This window comes from Rutidosis leptorrhynchoides, chromosome 7, assembly GCF_046630445.1.
Source record: "Rutidosis leptorrhynchoides isolate AG116_Rl617_1_P2 chromosome 7, CSIRO_AGI_Rlap_v1, whole genome shotgun sequence".
Classification (NCBI taxonomy): domain Eukaryota; kingdom Viridiplantae; phylum Streptophyta; class Magnoliopsida; order Asterales; family Asteraceae; genus Rutidosis; species Rutidosis leptorrhynchoides.
The window spans coordinates 93351502-93357796 of NC_092339.1; the positions used below are offsets into that span (position 1 = coordinate 93351502).

Sequence of the window (6295 nt, forward strand, 5' to 3'; positions counted from 1 at the left end):
AAAACCAATCCTGTATAGAAGCGCGAAAAAATTCCAATAACATGCAAACTGGTAGTTTGCGAGCATGTTTGGATAGAGCGTTAGTAGACTCTACACTGTTGCTAGTAAGGTATGCATACCTAACATGATCAGTATGACTTCTGGACCATTTGTTGAAACCAACGTCATTTAGATACTTGTGAGACGCTTTTAATCTTTATTGAAATACACTAACATGATCTTGAAAATCTGACAAACGATAAGCCTTAATCATTTTTAAATAGTGCCATTCAAAATATTTGAATTTGTTGGACATCGTTTTTATGTTCATGAATAGATGACGTGTGCAAAAAGAGTGAAAGGCTTCAGGAAACACATTTGAAATACCATGTGCTCTTGAAGGAGCACGATCAGAAATAAAGGTAATCTCTGACATACGATTATTCATACCACAACTCTCTAAATGATCTCTTAGATTGCCAAAAAACCATGACCAAACCTCGTTTGTCTCGCCTTCACCAATTTCATAAGCCAATGGCAAAATTCCGTTATTGGCATCCATTGCAACAGCGACTAAATTTGTACCCAAGTATCCGACTTTCAAATGTGCACCATCAACGATGATAATAGGGCGAACATTTTGGACAAATGATCGAATCTGCACGCAAACAAATCAAATGAGATTGCTATTAGTTTAAGATAAAACAATTTTAGGATGAGTGATACTTACAACTGCGCCAAAAGACATGTAACACATCACGAATCTATTTTCATTGTCAGTCACCACATTTGTCATGCTTCCTAGGTTATGAATCTTAATGTTATGAAGATAAATGGGAAGCATTCGGAACGAGTCATCCATACTGCCACGAAGCATCTCTATTGCATGACACTTGGCTCTCCATGCTTGATTGTAAGAAATGCTCACCCAAAAACGGTTGCCAACATCATCACGTATATCTTTTGGATTATAGTCTCGATTTGCAGCTTTGAACGATTCCCTCAGAATACTTCCTAGCACCTTTTTGGAAGCATGTTTATTATTTCCCATAATTTGGGTACGCGAGCATGTGTGTACGTCATGCAATTTCTTTACGATGAAGTTGTCAGTGTGGCGTATTTTGTATGCACTACATTTCCACTCACAATTTGGCAACATTCATTTAGTGGTGAATCGAGATTTGTCCGACTTTACAGGCTTAATTTGGAAGTTTTCTTCAAGACATTTGGTGTATAGATGGTTTACAAAATCATCCTTGTTTAAAAAAGTTTGTCGAACTTTAATCAAATCGGATACTCTATAACTGGTTGTTATTTGGCTCGTAGATTCAGTCTCTTGGTCATGCTCACTCAATAAAAGTGGCATATTCCAGAATACATCCTTTTTTTCTTCCTCTTCTTCATCTTCATCTTGATCGTCTCTGTTATTTTCTTCCTCCGAAGCACTAGACGCGACAACTGATTCAAAAGGGTGATCTGTTTTTTTAATTTTACATACGTTCTCAACTCCATAGTTGAAGAAATCAAACTCTTCTGTGTTTGGAGGTGGTACTTCAGGTGGTGCTTCTTCCAAATTGGGTGTCTGAAGGTTTGTTTGGGCCTCGTTTGTTGGTAGGTTTTGTTGGACATCGTGTGTTGGTAGGTTTTGATGGACATTGTGTATTGGTAGGATTTGCACTGACTGTAGGTTTTCTGGGAGTTGATGCATTGTAACTTTGTCGACAATGTAAATATTAATAGGAGCATTTGATATTGCATGTTATAGAAAATCACGAAAGTCTTCATAATCATCAGTAATATCAAAAACAAGATTATAGACAACATATCTCATTGAAACAGGAGCATTAGGTGGCAAATTAATTTTTCTAAGAACATTTTTTAACAATATTGTTCAAGTAATTGGTTTTTGGGGAGCAACTGGGAGTTTTAATCGTGTTCTAAAACAATCTAGAGACAAATACATAGGTAAGTTATTAATAAATTAAAAAGAACCACCACAACATATATGAATAACAAAGGTTTCATTATCACTAAAACTCATTATTTAAAACAAAGAAAGTTACCTTAATGACGCTTGAAATTATATGATTTATGTGGAAATGGTGGAAATGAAGTGAAAATAGAGCTGGTAATATGTAGTTATAGGTATAATAACAAAGAAAGAAATAAAAAGTTATACGTAATAGTACAAAAATCGTACAAAATCTTATCCACGAAATCATGGAAATCTTATCGGGATAAGACGCAAGACGCAAAGGCGCAAGTCGCAAGACGCAATACGCAAGGACGCAAGTCTCTTTGTTGCGTTTGGCAGTAACGCAAGGTCGCAAAGACGCAAGGTCGCAAGGACGCAATGAGTCTTGCGCCTTGCGAGAGCAAATTGTCAAACTTTTTTTAGGGCTGTCAGTCAACAAGCTTAAAAAAAAAATGGGTATTTTGGCGATAATCCCAAAATAAATTGCTTTCTCTTTTTTCTCCGCTCTTTTTGGCCACTAATACACCCACGCCTATCATCACCATCAACATCACCAGTTCTCCCTCAACTCTTCATCAATTATCAAAATTGATTAGAGATTATTGCTTCTAACGATCTCCCTAACGCGTATCTGGGCTCAATTGTTAACGATTTCGGGTTTGATTGTAAGAACCCAAAACTCTAATTCTATTTTTCTACGTTTTTGATATTTTAATATTATAATCTTATCTAGTGCTCTATTTTAATATTATAATCTTATCTAGTGCTCGAGTTGTTGATTATATATGTGCATATTCTTTGATTTGATTAACATTATGTCATTTTGTTTAAAATTAGTATTTGTTTCTACTGATGTCGACATGTAATTATTTTTATTAAGTTATGATAAGTTCATACTTGAATCCTTGCATCGAGTAGATAATTATTCATGTAAGATACGTAATTTTTGGTTGAACGGTTTGCAAGTTACGATCAAAATGAGTTTTAGATGTGAGCAGTTAAAAACTGATTTGACAGTCGGTGCGTTTACTGTTGCTGCGACTTTTCTGCGCCGATTTAAGTCTTCATAATTTTTCTGCAGGTTTTCGACTTTAAAAAGAAGCTTTTGAAATTGGCCTTGAATGAATTGGAGTTGCGGTGATTATCTGGAAAATGTTAAATTTACTACTGTTATGCTGAATTTAAACAGGTTTTACATTTAGTTACATTTTGTGTTTTAAAAATATTGGTATAGGTTGAGGTCTAATTATTTTGGTACATACATGAAAAATGAAAACCAAAGTACTCTAATTGGATTTGTTCTATTTGAAGTTGTAGTTATTTAGTTATATTTTCCGTAAAAACAATGTTGTGAAACTGAGTCAAAATGTGAACTTTATTGAACTTTATTTTTACTATGCCAATTGGTGACACCTTTGGGTGAAATGAACATGTGGAGTCAAAGTACATAATCTTTCAAGTCTTTGATCAAAAGTATAAGGTTTAATAAGTACTTTGAGCAATGTTAAGTAGTATCATTCGATTTAAGACATGTAGTGACAATCAGTTGGTTTTTTTGTAAGTCATGGTCAACACTTCTTGAGTCAAAGGATTTTACTAGATGTTATACGCAACACACACTACATGGCTGTTTTCTGAAACACTATTGACTTTAGAATTTTGTCAAAAACATTTTTGTTTGACTCGAGCATTGGATAATGATTGTTATAAGACCCGAGCCACTTATTAGGCAATTATTTACCAACTTGTATCTCTAGGTTGAGTATTTCGGTCATCGGTGATTCATTTAGCTGTCACATTTGTGTGATTTACTACTTTGCTATCGAGGTGAGTTGTAATCCCTTATTTTAATCTTTTAAATATTTTGGGATGAGAATACATGCAAATTTTGAATTTTTGTTCAATAGACACAAGTACTTACTTTATTCTACGGTGAGTTAAATAACAAATCCCTTAGCTTGGTAATAGTTTCAGTACTGGTTTGTGAACTGGTGGGCGTGAATCCTAACTATAGATCTATAGCGAACTTCGTCCAGGTTGGTCGCCCCGACATTTAACGGATGTATAGTACTTCCTTAGAAGACACTTGATTCGGTGTAGTTTTATACAAAGGGTGATTTATTACTTTTGTTAAGTTTGTTTACCGGGTGCTCAAAATTGTAGAACTTTTTACGATGTTTTTGAACATGAAATCTTGTGGTCTACTTTATTTATTATTCACGATATTAAACCTATAACTCACAACATTCGTGTTGACTTTTTAAACATGTTTTATTATAAGGTTCGTAAGTTGCTTCCGCTCTAGAAGACCAGGGTGTCTGCATCACTGGAGTGTTTTGACATTTTGTTAAAACTATTTGCATTCACTATTTTGATACATTTTGTTTAGATGATTGATGACTGGTTTGACGTTCGGGTCAACACACTATATCGGAGAAGTTTCTAATTTTGGATACTTATATCTTGGGAAACTTTCTATTTTTTGAAACCTGCTATTTTTTAAAACTTTCTATATGTGGAAACCTTTTGAAGTAATGAATGAAAACTTTTATTTAAACGTCTCATATAGAGGGTGCAATCATTTTATGTGACCGTTTGTTAACGTGTTGCGTTAATAGCGATTTTGACGGATATTCATAATCAATGATGTTTGTGGTGATGAAAGATGGAATTGATTGTTTTATATGCAGGTTAACATCAGCTAATTGGACCATAGTTATCACTTTAAAATCACAAATATGTTAAAGAATCCTAGCGGAAATTTTATCCTAATAAGCCTCGCGTAAGTCGCAAGGTGACCCTTGCAAACCTTGCAACTCGTTCATCACCATTGTATGACTCATATGATTATCGTGCGATGTTGTGACTTGTGTTGTCTCGGTCATGAGTCCAAGTCTCAGTTAGCGACTTGAATTTTCTCAGCCATGACTCGAAAATCATGAATCAAAGAGTCGCATGATGACCTCGTGACTTGTGTGCGTATTTTGGCAATAACTTTTTGAGGACGAATCGTTATAGTTCGTTGGTAAAACGAGCGTTCTACCAATAGCCTTTTTATCTTTATATTCAATGTAAATTTGACTGAATTTATTTAATAAATATATACTCCGTATGATTCATAACAATAAATTAGACAATTTATAGGATTTAATGGTACTTAATAGTAATTTTTATTATTGACAATTATATTGGAACACATGAGAATAGACATTTTTTTAGACTGGTGGTATGAGTAGCGCCAAAGGGAGCTCCCTTGTTTACCACTGATACTAGCGAGCTCCATTGGAGTTTCAATGTGAGGAGGTGCTCCTAAAAGGTAATGTAAAGCATTTTTCATCACGATGCTATGTGTTTTTTTGTTTATTTTTTTGCTGCGCAACAACGAAGAAATTTATATTACAAAAGGAGATTTATCAAAAAGATAAACCTTCCATGAACTTACAACCCGAACTACCGAGCTAACTACAAAATGAACAATCACACTACACTCACAACAACCAACACTAAATCGGGACAATCCTAAAATATGGCAAACGTGCTAAAAACATAAAATGGAGATGAGATTCAATTTAGCCGACGAGACGAAAGATTATAAACATTATAAACCATCTACCTAAGACCAAATTTTCAAGAGTATTTGATGAAAACGTCAAAGTCCTCATTTTCTGTGTCTTAAACCAATTTTTTCTGTGTGTTATGCTCTACTTAAGCATCTACCCAATATTAAATCTTCACGGTGCTATGTGTGTTTTTGTTGTACAATATATAATGATTAAGGTAATAATAGTCTTAACCTAAGAGAGTACATGTGATGAAGAACTCGGATGAGGACGATGATGATTGCTATTGCGATTGTGATAGCGATTGCGATTGCAAAAATGATTGCGATTGTGATTGCAATTGTGATACTATTTCCTCGGACTCGGATTCGTAGAAGGCTATGGTTAAGGTTCCATGTTTCGTGTCACCGACTCCTTGAGTTTAGCTAACTCTCGTGGTTATGTTTTCGTGTTGTTTTGAGTTATATCGTCTTTTTATTGGGGTCATTTGAGTTTTTTTTTTTTTTTTTTTTTTTTTTTCCTTCGTGATTCTTCGTGTTTAGCATTTTTGCGGTGTTTGGTTAGGTAGCTTATATTTCGTGCTTTGTTTCGTCGTGGGTTCATTGTATTTTCTAGCTTCTTGCTAGTTGTATCTTTTCCTTCATTTATAAAATTACTTGCCTTTCAAAAAAAAACCTAAGAGAGTACATACAACTAGAGTTGACAATAGATCAGATATAGATCGGGTGAGCGTATATCCATATCCATATCCATTTACTTTTTAAAATCCATATCTATATTT

General features: G+C 34.4%; 1 long non-coding RNA gene across 1 annotated transcript; it reads left to right on the forward strand.

Moving 5' to 3' along the window:
• Window positions 1–2448: 2448 nt before the first annotated feature.
• Window positions 2449–5083, forward strand: LOC139857890 (uncharacterized). The gene is made up of 2 exons (XR_011762723.1): window positions 2449–2619; window positions 3036–5083. It is a non-coding gene; the product is annotated as an uncharacterized lncRNA (long non-coding RNA).
• The last annotated feature ends 1212 nt before the right edge of the window (window positions 5084–6295 follow it).